This window comes from Astatotilapia calliptera, chromosome 17, assembly GCF_900246225.1.
Source record: "Astatotilapia calliptera chromosome 17, fAstCal1.2, whole genome shotgun sequence".
Classification (NCBI taxonomy): Eukaryota; Metazoa; Chordata; class Actinopteri; order Cichliformes; family Cichlidae; genus Astatotilapia; species Astatotilapia calliptera.
This window is the reverse complement of record NC_039318.1, coordinates 36,409,173-36,429,614: the sequence shown is the minus strand read 5'-3', so window position 1 is coordinate 36,429,614 and position 20,442 is coordinate 36,409,173. Positions and strand designations below refer to the sequence as shown.

Below are 20,442 nucleotides of genomic sequence, written 5' to 3'. Positions count from 1 at the left end.
AGTGACTTGAGACTCGACTCTGACTTGCCTGACATTACTTGAGACTTGAGGATAAAGACTTGAGACTTACTTGAGACTTGCAAAACAATGACTTGGTCCCACCTCTGGTTATAAGTGACCTGTATAAACCTCATATTCTATCAGTTGATGGTGATGGTGTACTGCATCTGGTGCAGCCTCCTGTTGAGCCAGACCAACATGCAGTTGTGAGTACTCTTAATACTCCACAGATTATATGAGTTTACAGTAGAACAGCAATGTTGTTAATTTCTTTACTACAGGAAAATAATGAAGAAACATTGACAGCTGTTACAGAGGAGGAAGCAACAGAGACACTTTATGAGGTTTACATCTTTTAATACTTTGTGTACAGGAAACACAGGTGACCAATAAAGCCAGTTGAACAAAAAATCTGTTTATTCTTCTTTCAACATGTTGAGGTGATGGGTCAAAAGAAATGATTGTGACATATGGTGTCTCTGACTGCGCTTCCATCTTGTATGTCCGTGCGAGGGTCAGGATGTTCATGGTTTGGATCACTGCTGATGTTTGGTTCAGAAGGACAGTGTTCTCCTCTAATTGTGGCAATGTTGTGAAGAATCACACATGCCACAATAATGTCACATGCCCTTTCTGGGGTGACCCTGAGTCTTTGCAGGCACTGGAACCGGGCCTTAAGCATTCCGATAGTCATTTCAATTCTGGCTCTTGTCCTGCAATGAGCCAGATTATATCGCTGCTGTGGGCCCGGTTCAGGGTCAGGGTAAGGGGTGAGCAAATAGGGTAAACATGGATACCCCCTATCACCAAGCAAGTAGCCAGTGAACTCTCCTAAGACAGAAGGGTACACTTCAGTTCAAATGTCCCTGAAGCAATTGGTCTTTATATATTTTAAAGTATTCTCAACTCACCATGTCCAAATTTTGTGCTCAGTGTACATTCACGGAATATTTGTGAGTCATGGACAGAGCCTGGCCACTTGGCTTCCACATTTGTGATAATGTTGGCAGCATCACATATGATCTTCACAGTGCAGAGAACACAAATTAGCATCCATTACTATAATGAAATAATTTGTTAGTTTGAAATGCTACAGGGAACTATGTACCTGCACATTAATGCTGTGGAAAGACTTCCTGTTCACATAGTCTCCTTCATTTACTGAAGGAGCAATGATTGGAATGTGAGTGCCATCTGTACAGCCAATCACGCCTGGGAACCGTGAGAATAAATGTAAAATTTAAGTAGTAGTTCAAGTATCACCACATCATACATTAAGTTTTGGTCATCCTGATACCTGCAATTTTGTGGAATCCCTCTTTGATAAATCTTGTGGGTCTGTGACCGGGGAACACCACAGACGAGTACAGGAGACGTTTCAGTGCAACTGTAACATTCCTGACTGCCCGACAGACGGTAGCCTTGGAAACGTGCTCAGCGTCACCAATATTATACAGAAAGCTCCCGTTTGCAAGAAACCGAAGTGCAATACAAATAATATGTACAGAACTGAGAGCATGTCCGCGATGTGTCACATGCGTAATATATGGCCTGAGGATGTTATTAAAATAAATTATAGATTGTGCTGAAAAACGGTAACGTTCACACAGGAAATCATCAGGAAATGATAAAATGTCCAAACGCGCTCTGATCACTCTCTCCCGGCGGAGAGCTCTGCGGAGAATTTGGGCTTCACGATCTACTGGCTCTTCAAGGAAGTGGCACGCCATGTCCGACACTTCCTACTGTCAGGTTTCCGACAAAGGGGCGGAGACAGTCAGGGTTAGTTGTAGTAAACCTGCTAGGGGGCAGGTTAGCTTCACGGAGTGTGTCGTCATAGTGACTCACTCAGGCTGCAGCTGAACTCGCTTTGTGAAACCGAAAACCCAGCGTTTTTGTTAACTCAGGGTATACTTACTCAGAGTTTGCACTAAACCGGCTTCCTGAAACAGGGCCCTGGTTTCTGTCTGTGCTCCAGAGTTGCTGTCTCCCCTGTTGGCTGTATCCTCTTGTCCGTGTCTCTGTGTTATGTTTCCTGTTTTACTTTGAAAGTCTGCGTCTCACATTAATGTATCTGATTTTGCTTCCCTTGTCTCGTTAGCCCTGATTTGTTCCAGCTGTGTTTCCCTCCTGTCTCCCATTCCCTGATTGCTCCCTCTGTGTATTTAAGCCCTGTGTTTTGTTTGGTCTGTGTGGTGATCGACCCGGATTCTCGGCTGGATGGGAGCGGCCAGTTGACAGCTTTCTCAGAGAAGGCCTTGTATATTTCACCAAGACGATGCTAACTGAACTAGCCTGTCTGCAGTCCACACTGATAACCAACTGAAATCATTTAGAGTATCATGAACCAAAACTTAAGACCTCCTCAGTTCCCAGAAGTTTACAGACTTTTTGAAGATGTGTTGCTGACATCAAAATAACATGAGTTAATGGTATATTTTCTCAGTTTAAACATTTTATATATTTTCTGTGTTCTGTTATGAATAAAATATGGCTTTATGACATTTGCAAAATCAATGCTTTCGGTTTTCGATTACATTTTACGACGCCTTCAACTTTTTGGGAAATGGGTTTTTATAAAATATGGACATTTTTAAAGCCTTGAATGTGTTTTTTCTTTTTTTACCTGATGCCATCTTGGTATTTTGAAATATTTTTGATTGCATTAGGACGAGAGGGTGAAGAAGTAAGTAATGGGACATTTCTAACATTTCTAGATTTAAAGCATCGCTAGCCAAGGTACCTAATGCTAGCTACCTTGGCTAGCAATGTGAATTGTAGAGACACAAATATATGCTATGCATTGCTAACATATAAAAGTCTCTCTAGCAACATAGATAACTAAAGCACAGGGTTTGGGGAAGGATAGTAGTATAACTAAAAAGACAGAAATACACACAAGCACCAACACACTAGCTCAATGACTTCTTGTGTGAGGCTGGAAATATTCAAGTCAAAGGCCATAAATAGCATTTAATATAACAACTGATTGAATTTGGAGCCACTGGAAGGACTTGTCCTGAATAAAACATTAGCATTCTGCTAATCAGTTCAGGATTTCCACCTTATGATGCCTAGCTGATAGTACCCTCAACAACTACACCCTTAATCGTGCAGAACTTTAGGCTTTGACAGTGGGAGTGAAAAACTTCCTTTTAAAAGGAAGAAAGTGGGGAAGTGGCGCATGCACACTGGCTTTGTTTTCAGCATCAAAGTCTGCGGCTTGAGACTGATACACATTTACTCTCTATCAATATACAGCAGCATGATGTTATATCTAGGATGGAATCATGGTCAACAGTGTGCTTTCTTTATGACAGTCATAAAAATACTGAATATTATGAGATTAAGACTTTATTACTTGAATTTAGGGGTTGTTGCCCAGGAGTTTATTCTGGATTAGGATCCCAGTTGTCAGTAGGAACAGCAAAACAGGAGCTGTAATAAGCTTTGCAGCAGTTAAGCTTAACAGTGTATCCTACCACCGAGTGATGAGCATCCCCCCATGGAATTATGCTAATATGTCAACCACTGCAAAGTTTATACAATGCAAATAAGACATTACAGTAAAAAGAAACAGCAAAAGCAGGAGCTAGAAAATCGACAGAATAAAGAGAACAGCAAACTGTAGCAATTACAGGCATAGATTTACTGACTGGCAGCTCTGTCCTCTTTGTGACGACTTGATCTCATTGAAAAGACGAAAATTACTATCTTTACACTTGTGGCACATTTCTACTTTTTCAACCACCCCCTCAGCAAAGTTTCCTCTGTGCCTCAAGTTTTAAAAGCCTTAAAGCTTTTTCCTCATCGTTCTCTCAGCAGTATACCCGCACACTGTTACCCCTGAACAGGTGGCAACACTGCTCATGGGACTCTAGCAGGAAGTAGCAGAAACAGGGTCAATCGCTGGTTACTGCGGCAAAGCCTGAGTTTATACTGAAATATCCAAACATTCAAAAGCTTGAATAATCCTCAGTTGAAATAGACGATAGCAGCAAAAATCAGCTCAGCAATAATCACAGGCTTAGCTGCTAATGAAGGGGAAGGAGGACGATAATGCCACACCATACTCTGGACCCCCGCTGATGTACAGCGTGCGTTTTTCTATATTTAAAAATCTCGAAATTGACGAGGAGAGAGTGCGGCAGACCCAGCAGCCTTCCTTCCTGTTCTTTCCTCCTTCACATCCAGTCTGTGAATCTGTTACATCTAGCACATAATCTGAACGCCTCTTCTGTGAATTTACACACCAAAGCCTGATAGAAGTGTTGACTGAGTGGTGGAAGACATGCAGCAGTGCCACGTCGTCTTCTTTGACCACTCCACAGGCCTACAGGAAGTTAAGAGCACGTGCCATATATTCACACCGTGCCATAAAGACTACTTGCTCCCCGCTAAGGTTTTCAAGTGCCTGCCTCTCCTAAATGACAAAGTGTGGAAACCTAAACTGTGTGTTATCTAAGACCCTAACTGCTCTTAACTTCCTTCTTAAGGCTCTTACGGGAGCGTACAGCGCCCCTCACACCCCAAAGCCAAACATGAACACACGGACAGATATTGTCTGCTAAACTGGAACGAGCTTACAGGGATCAGTGCTCATCTCCCCAGTGTGCAGCGTGTCACCACGAGCAGTCGAACAAGGTTTTAATTATTCATGACAGTCTGAGGTGAGTGGCTGGGGGTTGTAACGAGAGAGCAAAGCATAGCTGCTTGGACTCGAGTCTGAAATTAAAGAGAGCAGAGAGACAAAACGCTGGGAGAACGAGCTGGCTGGAACCTGCCCCGAGGCATTCTGGGGGATTATTAATAACCGTGCGGGAATCGGTGCCGCGTTGATGCTCATGATGTTACTATCCTGGGGCCATACAGTAAAAATTCCTTGGTGGCAGGCCCTGTTGTCATGGTTACCATAGATCATATTAATATTCATCGATCATCATCAGTCAGTCAATCTCTCTGTCTGCCTGTACACATGTGTTGTTGTTTCCTCTACTGTTTTTGGAAACAAATCGGTCAAACTTCTCAACAGCGAGCATCTTAATCTACAAGGCAGACAGCCATGAAACATGCCGGGCCCACTAAGGTTTATCAGATCCTTTCAAATTACCCTGACCTCTTCTGTAGAGCCATCCTGTCTCAAGCCTCAAAATCTAATTAGATCACTGCTGTTTTGTTGCTTCAGACCAATGCTCTCACCCATCTCAAGCAAAAAAGCAAATTAAATACATATGTTTTTGTTTTTCCAAAGTCAAGTCCCAGGCTTCGTTACCACATCTGTTTGGTTTTTTTTAATTTAACTATAGTACTTCTTTACACTGTATTAGATTACCTAACTTCTCCTATTAACATTTAACCCAATTTAGATTTTTGACTTTGTTATTTCTGCTTTGGAAAAACCAAAACAGCCTGTCTGTAATTTTATTTTTCATATATAATGGACATGTCACGGACATCTTTTATTGTAATCTTTTGATACTTTTCTGTGTCTGCGCTAGCTGTAAGCTAGTAGCAGCTGATCTAGTCATCTGTCAGTCAGTCCACCTTTGGGGTCTATTCAGTTCCTTTTTATTTATATTGTACCAAAGTTAGATACAAGGTGCGAATCTCATTGCTTGTAAAAAAAGAAACTCATGTTTTCATCCAGTATGACACGTTTTTCTTTGTCTTTCTGGGGTTTGACTCACTTTTGAAGGCTTTTGGGGCCTTGCTAGCTTAGCTAGCTTATTCAGAAGCAATGGCTGCCTCCTGCTAAATATGGCCTCACAATCATTAGAATCTGACTACTTTAATAATCCCTAGGGAAATTATGTTGGTTACAGTTGCTCCAAGACAGCAACAGTAACAGACTAAACTAATTAATAATACAAAATGTTCCAAAGTTTACAAATAGCACTAATATATACAAATCACACAATTATAAATATCAAGAATATTACAGAGGTGAAATATATATGATTGACACTTAACTCTGACCTGTGAACTTTGTCATTTGCTATTTTACTGTAAAGCAGCGGTCCCCAACCCCCGGGCCATGGACCGGTACCGGTCCGTGAGTCGTTTGGTACCGGGCTGCGAGAGTTGAGGCTCAGGTGTGAAATTTATGGTTTTCGAGGTTTTTATGGTTAATTCGGTTTCCCTGGGTCTTTTCCTGTGTTGTAGTTGTGTGTCTTATTTTGGAAGAAATATTTGCGCATTACCATAGCGACCAGAGAGCATTAAGGGGCAGAGAGGAGTTACTCTCAATGTTGATGCCGCATTTCAGATGCTGCTAATAAAAGTTACATAATTACACAGTGAATTTGCGTTTATTATTATATTTAGAAAAATACCACAATTTCTGTCTTGGTCATATCATTTTATTTTGTTGTATTTATCACCTTAAGGGCTGGTCTGTGAAAATATTGTATTGAAAATACTGTCTGACATTGAACCGGACTGTGGCACAAAAAACGTTGGGGACCGCTGCTGTAGAGCGTGTGCAAAAAGGCTGTAACTACTTTACAGTGTGTTAGATGGAGGAGGTGTACAGGGAGATGGCCACAGGCAGGAATGATTTCCTGTGTCGTTCAGTGGTGCTTTTTGGTAATCTCAGTCTCTACTGAACATGCTCCTGTGACTAGCCAGTAGGGCTGCCACAAACGATTATTTTGATAGTCAACTAGTCACCGATTATTTTTGCGATTAGTCAACTAATCAGATCATGCATCCACTGGACGTAAAACTACAGCTTATTGCACCAGCAGCATCTGCTCTTATATAACTATCATTAGCTTACAGCTTTAAGTGTTTAAGGTCTGTGCTAACTAAAAATAAAGACAAGATGATAGTTTATTAAATTTTAATGAAATTTGCAGATTGTTTCGGTGAAGTTTAATAAACTCCTTGCTATCTAAAATATAACAGGACACAGGAGTAAATTCTCGAGCATCTCACACTTCTGATAATCAGCTGTCTGCTTGACGTTTACTCAGCTGTGTAAAAACTATAACTTTAATCTCAGCCAAACCGATTTACTCAGGAACAAATAAAATACTGAAAAAAGCCAAACAATAACATTTTTAAGTTATCTAAGTGACTTATGTTTAACCTGAGTAGCGAAAGACGGCGGTGGGTTTGAAAACGATTTGCCGGGAGTCCGGTGTTCTCACGGCGCTAGTGAGCCTAGCCCCCGGCTAGCTATCGAGCTAGTGGGTAACAGACGTCTCCGAAAACGTCGGAGCGCTTTTGAAAATATGCGGTGTCTTGATAAACTGAGCAGATATTTGAGGTTTACACAGCTACATTCTCGCCTAAACGTTTATTTTGTGACCCAGAAAGAATAATAAGAGTAATATTAAAACTAACTAGCTGCCTCCATTGTTGGAAACTGCGCTGGGCTGCACTATGGATTCTGGGACACAGCTGCTTCTTCTTCGGGGTTTAACGGCAGCTGGCATCCTTGTACATGCAGTGCTGCCATCTTCTGTTTCAGTCCGTTATTACACTCTTAAATCCTACTACTTATTCCTGCGTCTTTTGTGATCTTACAAAGCTTCAAACGACGCGCCGACTATTAAATCAGTCGTCGACGATTTTGATAGTCGACGTAATCGTGACTAGTCGACTAATCGTGGCAGCCCTACTAGCCAGCATGTCATGGAGTGGGTGGGAGGTATTATCCAGCATTGTCCTTATCTTGGACAACATCAGTCTCTCCAACACCACCCCAAAGGAGTCCAGCTCCATCCCCACAACATTACTGGTCTTGCGGATCAGTTTATTGAGGCTGCTGCCATCTGCGACCCTCAACCTGCTGCCCCAGCATGCAACAACATAGAACATGGCACTGGCCACAACAGACTCATAGAAAATCCTGAGCATTGTCCGATGTTGAAGGACCTCAGCCGCCTCAGAAAACAGAGACGACTCTGGCCTTTCCTATAGATTGCAGTGCTGTTTTAACCCAGTGCAAAGCTAGCAGTATTTCCTATTATATGGCTCCACAAGCTAACACAGTCAGACTGTTACTGCCTTTCAGCAACGTTTGGGAAACTAAAAATACATTTTCATCTTCACTGATCGTCACTGCTCACGTTTCATACGTTTGCTTAGCTGTAAATGCTACTAACCGTTCGATGTTCCATATGCACGCTGTACTTTGCAAATAACAGAGTTCAGACTATAACAAAACAACAGCATCATCACATAATCTGCACTGTCTTCTAAGTCACTTAGTAACCCACGCTTACGTACAGCTACAAGCAGGGCAGAAGTCCATCTAACTGACACGCCAACCTTTCAGGAAACAGGGATGTTTGCATGACTCATCTTTGTGTGCCTAGCACTCCGCCACCTTTTTCATGTTGCTACTAGGAGTGCACTAGGAGGCTATGGAGCTGGAAAAAAACAAAACATCTCTGCCAAGTCATTATCATACAATAACAACATCAACATAAAGCTCTGCAATAAATAAATTACTTCTGTCTCAGTCTGATATGTTTAATGCACAATATTAAACTTGTTAGATTATGATGGCATGACTTTATTGGGCTGTATTACGTGACCTCATAAGGAGTCCATTACTGAAATTGCTACATAAAAAAGTAGATTAATTAATGGTAATAAATACATATAGTGTTCATACTCAATACAGAATGTGCTCAGAGCAGAAAGTGTTCTAAATCCTAAATATGAAAATATGAGCAGTGGCATTTGCTATCAGCTAAACTGTTATTTATGCATACATACATATATCCATCTTTATACAGCACTGGCTCAAAACGATTTCAATCCGACTGTTAAAACCAAAACCTTTAAATTTGATTAACTTTGCAGAAAACTGAATCCTTTGCATTTGGGCCACACCAAGCAAAAGGTTTTGCCACATATATTTCCAGACTTGGATCCATAAGAACCTCCCAACATATCACAAGTCCAAAAATACTGCACAACATTATAAAACATACTGTTAATCTGCAGTATCTTTCTCTCCCTGTACGTTCTCGCCTCTGCGGCGGCCGAGACGTTTACAGCAAAGATGGTATGTTGAGTTGCTGTGGGAGGGTGCGTGGACGCCTGCTGCTTAGTTGATCAGCCATCGCAAAACTTGCAAAATGGCAGCTTGTGAAGACACTATTAGCCTCTAGGGTGTTGATTTCAATGCACCAAAATGCTAACATGCTGCGAAATGCTTTCAGTGCACTGCCTCTCCTTTCTACCAACTTACTTCCAAGCAAGACATTGTGCCAAGACGCAATTTGGATAATGGGGACATAATTCCGATTAGGAATACAAAATCCATTTCAAAAACCACGAAGCGTTGGACCTAAACTGAAAATCTCACTAATTTTGCACTTAGAGCACACCTAGGAGGAGCAGGAAAGTCATCGTCAAACTGCGAAACTCGATGGTTCAAGTGACACAACAGTCTCAATTCACTATAAGTGTCTGCAGCAGCAGCAGCAGCGAGGAGCCGGTGAGGCGAGGAGTCACCGCCAAGTCACCGCGGTAGTGACCGAGCCAAGCCGTCACTGCAGACACCGCATTAGTGCACGTCCACACAAAAAGGCAGGAGGCCGACTAAATGTACTGAATCACTGCAGAGATTAGAGGTTCATCAATCCATCAATCACTCAGTCAGTCTCAAACAACATCTTTCAGTTAAAGGGAAAAAAATACAAGTGTAAACACAATTCTGGCTTCCAGCGTTTGGTATAGAGCTCCAGCACGACGTAATCCAATACACCACCCATTCCCTTCATATCTGAGCTATGACCAACAGGTTGTCAGTGAATCATTTCCATAATCGCAGCATCAGTGGCATATTGATTCATTCAGAACAAGCCTCCACATTACTACAGCTTGTTTCTCCCAGTCATTTCTCAAACTGCTCTATTTTCTGCATTAACTTTGACATTCGTCCAGTAACGCCGGCTGATTAAGGACAAAAAGGTCATTCTTATCTTGCGATTCATCTTTTAGCCAGAAAACGTGAATCATTAGCAGCTGCAGTCGGCCTTTCATGCTGAGGAGCATCTGCTGGAAGGGAAGCAGATAACTGCTGATGGACAGAAGGCTTGCATCTGCCTCCTGATGACCTCATTACTATTTCATTGCGTTTATTTTGTAGTGTGGCGTCATTGGTAATAAATATTAATAACTACGTTGTAACACTGCATCCATTGTGCAGCACAGAAGTGCATTACAATAAATATGCATGTTTGTTTGCAACATTTAAAGACCAGGAAAAAAAATTTTATTTACTCTTTAAGTGCTTTTTTTTCTTGCTCCACAACAATTAAGCTCTCTGGGTAAATAAGAAAAAACACTGGGTGTGGTAGAATCTGATCTGTAACCTGGCAACAAAAAAAAAAATAACAGCACAGTCATCATTCATCTAAATCAAAACATCTTTACTAAACTCTGATTGGTGGACAGAAGGATCTGAAAGCTACCTAGACAAACAAAACATGAAATGTCCACTAGTGACCAGCTGTCAAAGCTTTAGCATCCAGCAAATCGCTTCCAGTGTGGATACAGCTGTCACTACCCGATCCATACCGGAAACCCAATCGGTACCCCGCATGTGCGAAAGGTGTCTACTTCCAGTCGAAGCATTTTACGATAGTTACGGGTCAGAGTATCTGTTAAGATGTTAAGAATAATAAGTACCTCTTAAAGTTTTTGCATTAATGAACCATTTCAATATAATAAAGACAAAAACGAAAAATAAAAAGATAGTTAAGGATCAGGACTCCCCGATCCTTGCTGCGCATGTGCAAAGTCGGACCGTACTGTCGCTACCCGATCTATACCGGAAACCCGATCGGTACCCCGCATGCGCAAATCTTATGTCACTTCCTCTCTTTGCAAACATTGCGACATTCAATATATTTGAATGATACGGTTAGCGCCCAGTTAGCTCCTAGCATTTCTCAACAGCTCTGCCTCCTTTTCGACTACCGGGACATTTAAACAATGGATAATCCGTATCCGCAACAAATTTTTGCTTTTCTCCTCAACAGAGAGCGTTCCCCGATTGAACAACAGCGCCGTAAATTAAGAAGAATGGCACCTAATTATAGACTTAATAATACAGACTTTATAATATGTCACGTGAAGATTCAGCAGCCAGATGAAGTGTTTACTGACAATTGACAGTGATAGCGGACATCATCATCACTATTCCAATCAATCCTCTCCACACAGACAAGCATAAACACACTCGACTATCACTAAATCAAATTTAACACACATTTGTAATGACGCAAATTCAGTTTACAACAGGGTTCATTCACTCGGTCAGCAGGTGGCGGTATCCTCGTACACTGGGGAGTAAACTGCCATTAAACGAACAGAAGAAGAAGAAAACCCCTGCACATACGCAGTACGGATCGGGTAGGCCCGATTTGTACGGTCCGACTTTGCACATGCGCAGCAAGGATCGGGGAGTCCTGGGAGTCATTATCGGAAACATTTTAAGAGGTACTTATTATTCTTAACATCTTAACAGATACTCTGACCCATAACTATCATAAAACGCTTTGACCGGAAGTAGACACCTTTCGCGCATGCGGGGTACCGATCGGGTTTCCGGTACGCATCGGGTAGTGAAACGTACAAATCGGGTCTACCCGATCCGTACTGCGCATGTGCAGATGTTTTCTTCTTCTGTTTCATTTAATGGCAGTTTACTCCCCAGTGTACGAGGATACCGCTACCTGCTGACCGAGCGAATGAACCCTATTGTAAACTGAATTAGCATCATTACAAATGTGTGTTAAATTTGATTTAGTGATAATCGAGTGTGTTTATGCTTGTCTGTGTGGAGAGGATTGTTAGAATAGTGATGATGATGTCCGCTATCACTATCAATTGTCAGTAAACACTTAATCTAGCTGATGAATCTTCACGTGACACAACATTGTTATTCTTTTACGGCGTTTTTGTTCAATCGGGGGACGCTCTCTGTTGAGGAGAAAAGCAGGAATTTGTTTGTATACGGATTATCCATTGTTTAAAGTCCCGGGCAGTCGAAAAGGAGGCAGAGCTGTTGAGAAATGCTAGGAGCTAACTGAGCGCTAACCATCATTCAAATATATTGAATGCCACGATGTTGGCAAAGAGAGGGAGTGACGTAAGATTTGCGCATCCGGTACGGATCAGGTAGCGACAACAGCCTTAGCAACAGTGAAGGAAGATATTTCTCATTTATTTTGGTCATGCTTATACACAAATCTTTTCTGGCAAGAATTTTGTGTTTTTGTTGTTTCCTTTATCTTTTCTGAGTTCTCTCTTTGTTACGAGAAAATATTGTTTGGTTTCTTTAAGTACCCCATGCACAGGGCAAACGAATTTTATTTGATTAATTTATTGATATTATTGGCTAAATTTCATATACATAAGTTGAAATTTTCTAACACAAAACCATCCTTTCAGTGCTTTTTAAATGAAACCAAACAATATGTTAAAACCATACAACATTCTCAAAATCTAAAAGCTGTCAAAACCATAAACTTGTTCCCTGTTCAATATCATGTGATTCTTTAATAGACTGTGTCTATTTTGTTTTTTTTATACGAACCCCTTGACATTGTGTTTGCTATTTTGTATTTGTATATCTGTATTTTGTGCTTTGTCAATAAAGCGTATTCAAAAGAAAAAAGAAAAAAAAAAGAAACAGCCTTAGCAACAGGCTAGTAATCAAGATGGTGGTCGCAAGCACCCCTGTGCTAGCAACTGGCTAGCATTTAGCAGCTAAAAAACTACACCTAGTTTAAATTAACAGACACAGAAATAGAGTAAATCTTGGACCAGAAGGCCAGAAACAAATGATGTTAAAGTATTTTTCTGACCAATATCAGCTTTTTCAACCAATTGCCAATATTTACTTGATTCCGAATCAGCAACTCTTTATCTTTTTTTAATGTTCTTAAATGTATTTAAATTTATTAAGCTTTCATATAGCCAGTGACATTCTGTACTGTCATCATACACACACATGGTCAGCTCTGATTTGTATGCTAAGAAGTCAAAATAAAAATGTCAATTTTCTGTGCTGCGCTTGTGTCTGCTGCCGAAATAGTTACTGCAGGTTTAAATTGGGTTAAAAGCATATATATGATTTTTAATATATCAAGATATTACCTAAAATAATTAAAATACCTTAAAAAAGTAAAATCTAAAAGTTAGCTTTTTACTTTAAACCAGATTAGTGACAAGTAGGAGCTCAATTAGGACTAAAACAGGCTCTTCTCCATCAGTTTCATGTCTCTGAATGGGAACCACACACACACACGAGTTAATGTAGCCTGACATCTGCCTTAACACAGCACTAGACTGGCCACCCCCTGGTCACAGTCATGACATGGATAGCCCCACCTCCCCTCCCTTACAGCGGAGTGACTGGACTGCAGGCTGCAGAGACACGGCTGAGGGAATCCCTGCACAGATCCATATCACACGAGCTGCCAATTCAAATGAGTCTGACACAGCAAAACGCTGCGCTCGTGTAGCCAAAACACATTTTTCCATCGGAGCGATAATAATCAATAAAACATGATTAATGCCCAGGAAAAAAAAAGCTTCATTGTGTGAAGCAGCAGCTGTTCTCTCCTAACAGAATGAACCCGCAGCAGGAAGCACAAACACCCCGACAAAGGCTGGGAACAGAAACGTGGGCATGATGCTGAGAACCAGAAAGCGCAAACACGCACAATTTACCTGAGCGGCAATTGTCAGTTATCAGCAAGTGTCGGGCGATGACCCTTCGTCTTCTTCTACTGATGCTGCTGCCTCTTCTTCTTTTGCGCTCAGGTCCGCGGTCCTCCTCAGCCTCCCAGCCAAGTCCCCCTCACTCTCTTTCTCTCACTCTCTCTCCACAATGCATGCTGGGAACGTGAGGGGTGTAGCGTATTCATTACCGCAGTCGGTCCTGTAAGCTCATTGGTCGGATAATTATTTCTTAAAATTAAATGGAAAAATAAATTAAAGAAAATTATATTTAAAAAATTTTTCTCGTGTGTTTAATTCAAATATCCCTTTAAATATTTTTTTTGATTTTTTAAAAATTAATCATGAAATGCTTATTTAATGTAGAAAATATGAACCTGCTGATCCATGTATTTAGTTTGCTGTATTTGTTGATCTCTTGAAGCTTGTTATAACAAAGGATGTCAGCGCATATAGAGAATGTGCAAAGGGACACTGACAAAGAGAATCACCATGGTTACGGTGACAGTCTGCAAAAATCTTAAATTGTCTAATATTTCATTGCTAAACTTGTGTGAAATAATGCAACACACACAGAGAGACACACACACAGACACAAAGTGCAACATTTGCCCCCGAAATGTAATGTAGCGCTATGACACTGCAGATTTTGATATCGATCAGATGCCAAGTAAATTCAGTATTTCTGATACTGATACCAGTACTGATAATTTTACCCTATAAAAGGCATCTTATCTAGGGGAGAGCAGTGTGTATGAATCATAAATTCTGAACACATTTGAATGAACACTAAATCACTTTTACATCTTTTTTACTTTCCACAATAATTTTGAAACTGGGTTTTTCTGAGACCTGCAATCTAAATGCGCCCGTCTTTAAAGGACTTAAAGGACTTATGCTATAAATATAATAGACATGAAAGTCAGCACTAAAAGGTTCAGACTTATGTTCAGTGGGCTACAAACTGAACTTGGAAGATAGAAACAAAGTACTGATCTTACTGCGGTGGTATTAATCCAAGAGAGGCACTTATGACAGTAAGTTCACTGCACTGAGATTGCCTCCACAGTCACCAGATCTAAATCCAATTGAGCACCATTGAGATGTGGTGGAACAGTAGATTCAAATTACAGATGCCGAGCTGACAAATCTGCTGCAACTGTGGGCTGTCATGTAAACATGGACTAAAATCTCTGAGGAATGATTCCAGCACCTCACTGAATCTGCACACAAAGAATTAAGGCGCTCAACATGCCACAACCAAAGTCTACAGCACAGGTGTCCAACTCCAGGCTTCGAGGGTCGGTGTCCTGCATGTTTAAGATGTGTCCTTGATCCAACACAGCTGATTTAAATGGCTACATGACCTCCTCAACATGTCCTGAAGCTCTCCAGAGGCCTGGCAATGAACTAATCATGTGATTCAGGTGTGTTGACCCAGGGTGAGATCTAACCACTGTGGATGACACCACAGTGGTTGGACTCATCTCAAGGGGGGATGAGTAGGACTACAGAGATGAGGTCAACAGACTGACTGAGTGGTGTTCAGTTAACAACCTCCAACTGAACACCACGAAAACTAAAGAACTTATCTTGGACTTCAGGAAGGGCAGAGCAGACCCACTTTACATTCACGGGAGCTGTGTGGAGAGGGTACACTCCATGAGGTTTCTGGGCGTGCAGATATCTGATGACCTCTCCTGGACTGCAAATACTACAGCGGTGGTTAAAAAGGCCCAGCAGCGTCTCCACTTTCTGAGAGTGCTCAGGAGGAACAACCTGGAGGAGAGGCTGCTGGTGACATTTTACAGAGCCACCATAGAGAGCATCCTAACGTACGGCATAACAACATGGTATGCAGGGTGCTCAGCTGCGGACAGGAAAGTACTGCAGAGGGTCATCAACACAGCCCAGAAGATCACTGGCTGCTCTCTGCCCAACTCTCGGTACCTCAACAGAGCTGGCAATATCATCAAGGACTACTCTCACCCCAGCAACCAACTGTTTGAACTATTACCGTCAGGCCGACGGTACAGGTCACATAAAACCAGGACAAACAGATTCAGGGATAGCTTCTTTCCCAGAGCTATCACCGTAGTAAATAAGCACAAAAACAATTGAACCTATTCCATACCGTCACTGTCATTATATTAATGCTGCTATTCATACTGTCATCATATTAATGCTGCTATCCTGTATATATTGTACATACTATTGTTTGAGTACTTACGATTGTTTTTTTTGTACTTTTTATATTTTACATTTATATTTATTATTGAAACTTGCACCAAGGGAGTGGCACTCCAATTTCGTTGTACTCTGTACAATGACAATAAAGGCTATTCTATTCTATTCTAAAACCTGCAGGACACCGGCCCTCGAGGCCTGGAGTTGGACACCTCTGGTCTACAGGTATGTACTCTTCCCACAAGTGACCAATAAAACATCTACTAATGCTTCGATGATAGGTAGCCTCCCAACATACCACCACTTACCATCATCACAACAAAATATAAATGAAGAAACCAGTGGGAAGATATTGGTGATGCTGATATCAGCAGTAGTAAATATTTGATGACAGCAAAAAAAAAAAAGAGGGATTAAAAGCGGACCGCCTGGCTTTCACTGATGTAACAGACAGTAATAACGTCACTGATGATTTTTATTAGCCGCCTGTCTGCAGACACGATGCCCAGTTTGTTTCACTGGGGTCAAAACAGAAAAAGCTGATGCAATAAGAGTAGGTTTCATCAGTTTGTTATGCAGCATGCTTGCCTCATAATGACTCTGCGCTCTCTTCAATGAGCACGCCAACAGCATCACGGGCACAGAGCTGGATTAAGAAAACTTTTAATGAATTCAGGGGTAAGAGTGTGAATGAATGTACAAATCCCAGGATTGTTTTGGAGCTAATTACACTCTAATTAAAAGCAGTGGTCCATCTCCCAGCCCTCCGGATGCAAACGCAGTCAGAAACGTTGCAATGGGATCTAATTAACGCCACTTTTTTATGTTGCACTGCAGTAAAGCTCTCAGCACGAGCTGTTGATGGTTGTTTACAGATGTACACATGAATCAGCTTTTGTATGTATATTTTATGCTGCTTTGTTTCGATTTTAAGCCTGTTTGACTTTTTTTTTTATCCATTAGTAGTATCAGTGACAGTTTATGATCCAGCCTGCTCTTGGCCATAAATCCATTGCTGCCCTGGCTCAGTTTTCCATCAGTGAAACAGCTGTTGCAGACAAGAAAAGAGAAGGAGGCTGCATCCCCAAAGTGCAGTGCAAATGCTGTCATCAGCTCACAGCAGGACACATCTGTACAGCAGCTGAACACAAATACAAACTGACATGACGGCGCAGCATCAGAAGATTGAAGTCTCTGTCTCACAGCAGCGGCACTGTTAGTGCAGTTTTTGCTGCTTTGGGTTGTTCTTGTTGGGGGGGGGGGCTTGGGGGTTCAGATTAGATGTATAATGAAACTGTGGATTCTGGAAAATGACCAAGTGAGTTGTTTAATACAGTTACAATCACATTTTGGGGTTAAGAGACCTCCAGCAGACATGCAAATGAGTAAAATGTGCATATAGTGGAACCACAGACTGTATATAAATCATGGATGTAGCTGCTGTGACGTCGTTCACTGGTGTTGTTTTAGATATAAAGTCAACCTGGGGGAAGTCCAGGCCTCGAGGGCCGGAGTCCTGCAGGTTTTAGATGTGTCCTTGATCCAACACAGCTGATTTAAGTGGCTAAATGACCTCCTCAACATGTCTTGAAGTTCTCCAGAGGCCTGGTGATGAACTAATCATTTGATTCTGGTGTGTTGACCCAGGGTGAGATCTAAAACCTGCAGGACACCGGCGCTCGAGGCCTGGAGTTGGTCACCCCTGCTGTAGAGGAACAACTACTGAACTATGCAAAGACTGAATGCTGATTGGTATAAAAGATGGCTTAAACAGGAAAGGGCGAAGAAGTACACCTGAGAAGCACTGCATTCATTGTTTTCAATCCTCAGACTCACTTTCTTTAAGTTTTATTTCTTTTCGTGGAAACTGCGAAAAGGCTTTCAAATGATATGCATTTACTGCAATAAATTAATTAACAAGGATGTCTACAGGGGTTTTGTATAGACTGTATATAAAAGATGGCTATAACATTTTTTTTAAAGAAATGCCTTGAACCTGCATTCTCTCTAATAGCCAGGAGGGGGTGACTTATAGTGACTTCTATTACAAAAAGAATTCCATCTGCAAAGACATCTTTAGGAAATATTTTACACACTTAATGCATTTTGAAAAATTGCAATGAATTTCTGGATTTCACGGATCCAAACTTACTGTGTAACCTATATACACGCCAAACATGTTGCCTTTTTTTTTTTTTGAAAAATTCACCCTCAACAAATGCACTATGATAAAAAACAGGAAGTTGACAGCGATCATGAGCTGGTCCTCATGTTCAGAGAAATGGAAGAAACAGAAATTCTAGGTTCATCCATTTCTCACAAGAAGGCATGCAGAGAGACAAATTTCATGGTTTGATCCAAGGAAGGTGTAGCTGTAAAGCTGTATCACGACTACTTTTTGCACCAAATTTGTCAAGTGAAATTACGCGGTCACTATGAACGGCTGCATTATGAATAGGTGAGTCCCAAAAATATTTTAAACGTTTGAAATATTTGCATTTTACACCTCAGGTATGTAAAGGCCTTTACGCTCCAAATGAAAAGCAAAGCAGATTATTTTTTAGAGCTACAATGTAAAATGTGGCTCTCACTCTTTTTCTAAGAAAAGAAATCTATAATTGATGCAGGAGGCCAGGAAGCTGCTGCTGGCCTTGTATCACTCCACAGTAGAGACTCTCCTACTGCCTGGATGTTTGGTACGCAGGGGCCACAATGAGAACAGGAAGGCTGCGCAGAGGGTAATTAACACTGGCCAAAAAATAACTGGCTGCCCTCTGTGACCCCTGGAGGCCATCGCCAGATCCTCCTGTCTGAGGAGAACAAGGGCCATCACAGGTGACCCCCACCCACCACCCGTTTGACTCGCTGCCCACTGGTAGCGTCTCGGGTCAATCAGGTCCCACACCTCCAGACCATCAACCCTCAGGCCACTCACATATGGACTCTATTCTCAGACCAAGTCCTCAGCACAACTTCCAAGCACGTTTCAAGTTGTTCTCGAATGTGTTCCTTTCTCTTAAGCACCATTTGTAGAGGAAACAGTTGTAGATGTGTTGTTTAAATCCGCTGAGCACCAAAATAGTAATGCAACACATCTTCTCTACAGCATCCTTATTGGTTTTCTTTAGGAAATGACAACATCACAGAAAGTGAAAAAATAACTGCAGACCTGAGTATTACCACCATGTGAGAATTATGCAGAATTGTAGGAAGACCACATTTCCCACTGCTCAGTTGCTTCTTGTGCTTCACCCTAAAGGGCAGAATGACATCATCAGGTACATCATCAGGGGTCTTGTGGGATAAGTAGATACGTTGTTTTTTTGTTTTTGTTTTGTTTTTTATTAATTATCGCACCTAAATGAAGCCAGAAAAGCTTTGAGGGATCTAAGTGCTTTGACCTTAATGCCAGTATTACCTTGCATTCACTACCGATGGCTAGCTATATTAATTTTGCATGAGAGCATGATAATCATTTCCTAATTAGCACTGACCACCAAGTAGAGCTGAGCTGAGGGGGAATTGTCATTATTTTTTAGATATTTGTTAATAAATCAAAGAGTTCTTTTAAAAAAATCTATAAAAAGATGCTTTCTAAAATCTCAAACATAAATTCCCTAGACGACTTTTGAACCCCTTACATTACTTACTTACATTACACTGTTGCACCACAAAGATGTCTGAAGTCTTGCTACATAAAGCATCTTTAACAACATAGAAATATACTATGTAACTTTAAATATATCTGTATATCGACACCATTACCAGTCAGCTGATCCACAGGTGCCTTTTTCATCTACTGAGGCTGCTCATGCATGGATCTGCTGCCTGCACCTTCAATTTAAGTTTAAGCAGCTATTTCAGATACTCCACAAAAACTTCTGCCATCAGCCAGAAATAAAGATCTGACTCGCTTTCATAGCCCCCCCCCTGCGGTTTTTGCCATAGCATTCTTCCATCAGCTGGAGCTAAACCACTGTGACTCAGCAGAAACATAAACATCTCACACGCCGGGAGGGCCGCGTGCAAACAAAGCAGAAAGGAGTCATATTTAATTCATAAGCCAGTGCATTGCAGGAAAGACCAGATTGTCTGATACGCCGAAGCCTGGAAGGTCCTGGCAGCTGACTCTGGAGGTCCAGGAAATGACAGCCAGGGCCAGGACTGCAGCCGCCACGAAGCACACGTCAGACAGGAAGGGGCCCCACTCAAGCTGGTTAATGTCAGTGGATATTTACTGTCGCTGGGTGAGCTTTCTGCATCCTGCAGGACACAGCTGCATTTCCCATAGGACAGCTCTATCTTAATGGGCAGCAGAGGCATAATGAAGCACGGGTGGTGGATAAATGGATGCAGCAGAAGTGGCAGCCAAATTTATTTTCGCCCTGGGAATTGGGTCTTTGTAATCTAATGTGGAGGCTGAGCTCTTTGTCTTTTTCTTTGTCCCCCACCTGTGGTGGTTGATGGGGGACTTGATATCATTCATGCAAACAGGCTGAAATAATGTAGATTTATTTGGAAATGAAACAGGACCACATACAT

At 41.6% G+C, this 20,442-nt stretch overlaps 1 protein-coding gene across 2 annotated transcripts in view; it reads right to left on the bottom strand.

Moving 5' to 3' along the window:
* Positions 1-13,891, bottom strand: part of syn3 (synapsin III) — a 139,252-nt gene extending 125,361 nt beyond the window's left edge. The window contains exon 1 of one of the 2 annotated variants that reach the window (XM_026147442.1): positions 13,698-13,891. The gene's annotated coding sequence lies outside the window, so the exon portion shown is untranslated. The remainder of the gene's footprint in view (positions 1-13,697) is intronic. The other variant, XM_026147441.1, reaches the window with a different exon arrangement.
* Positions 13,892-20,442: the final 6,551 nt, after the last annotated feature.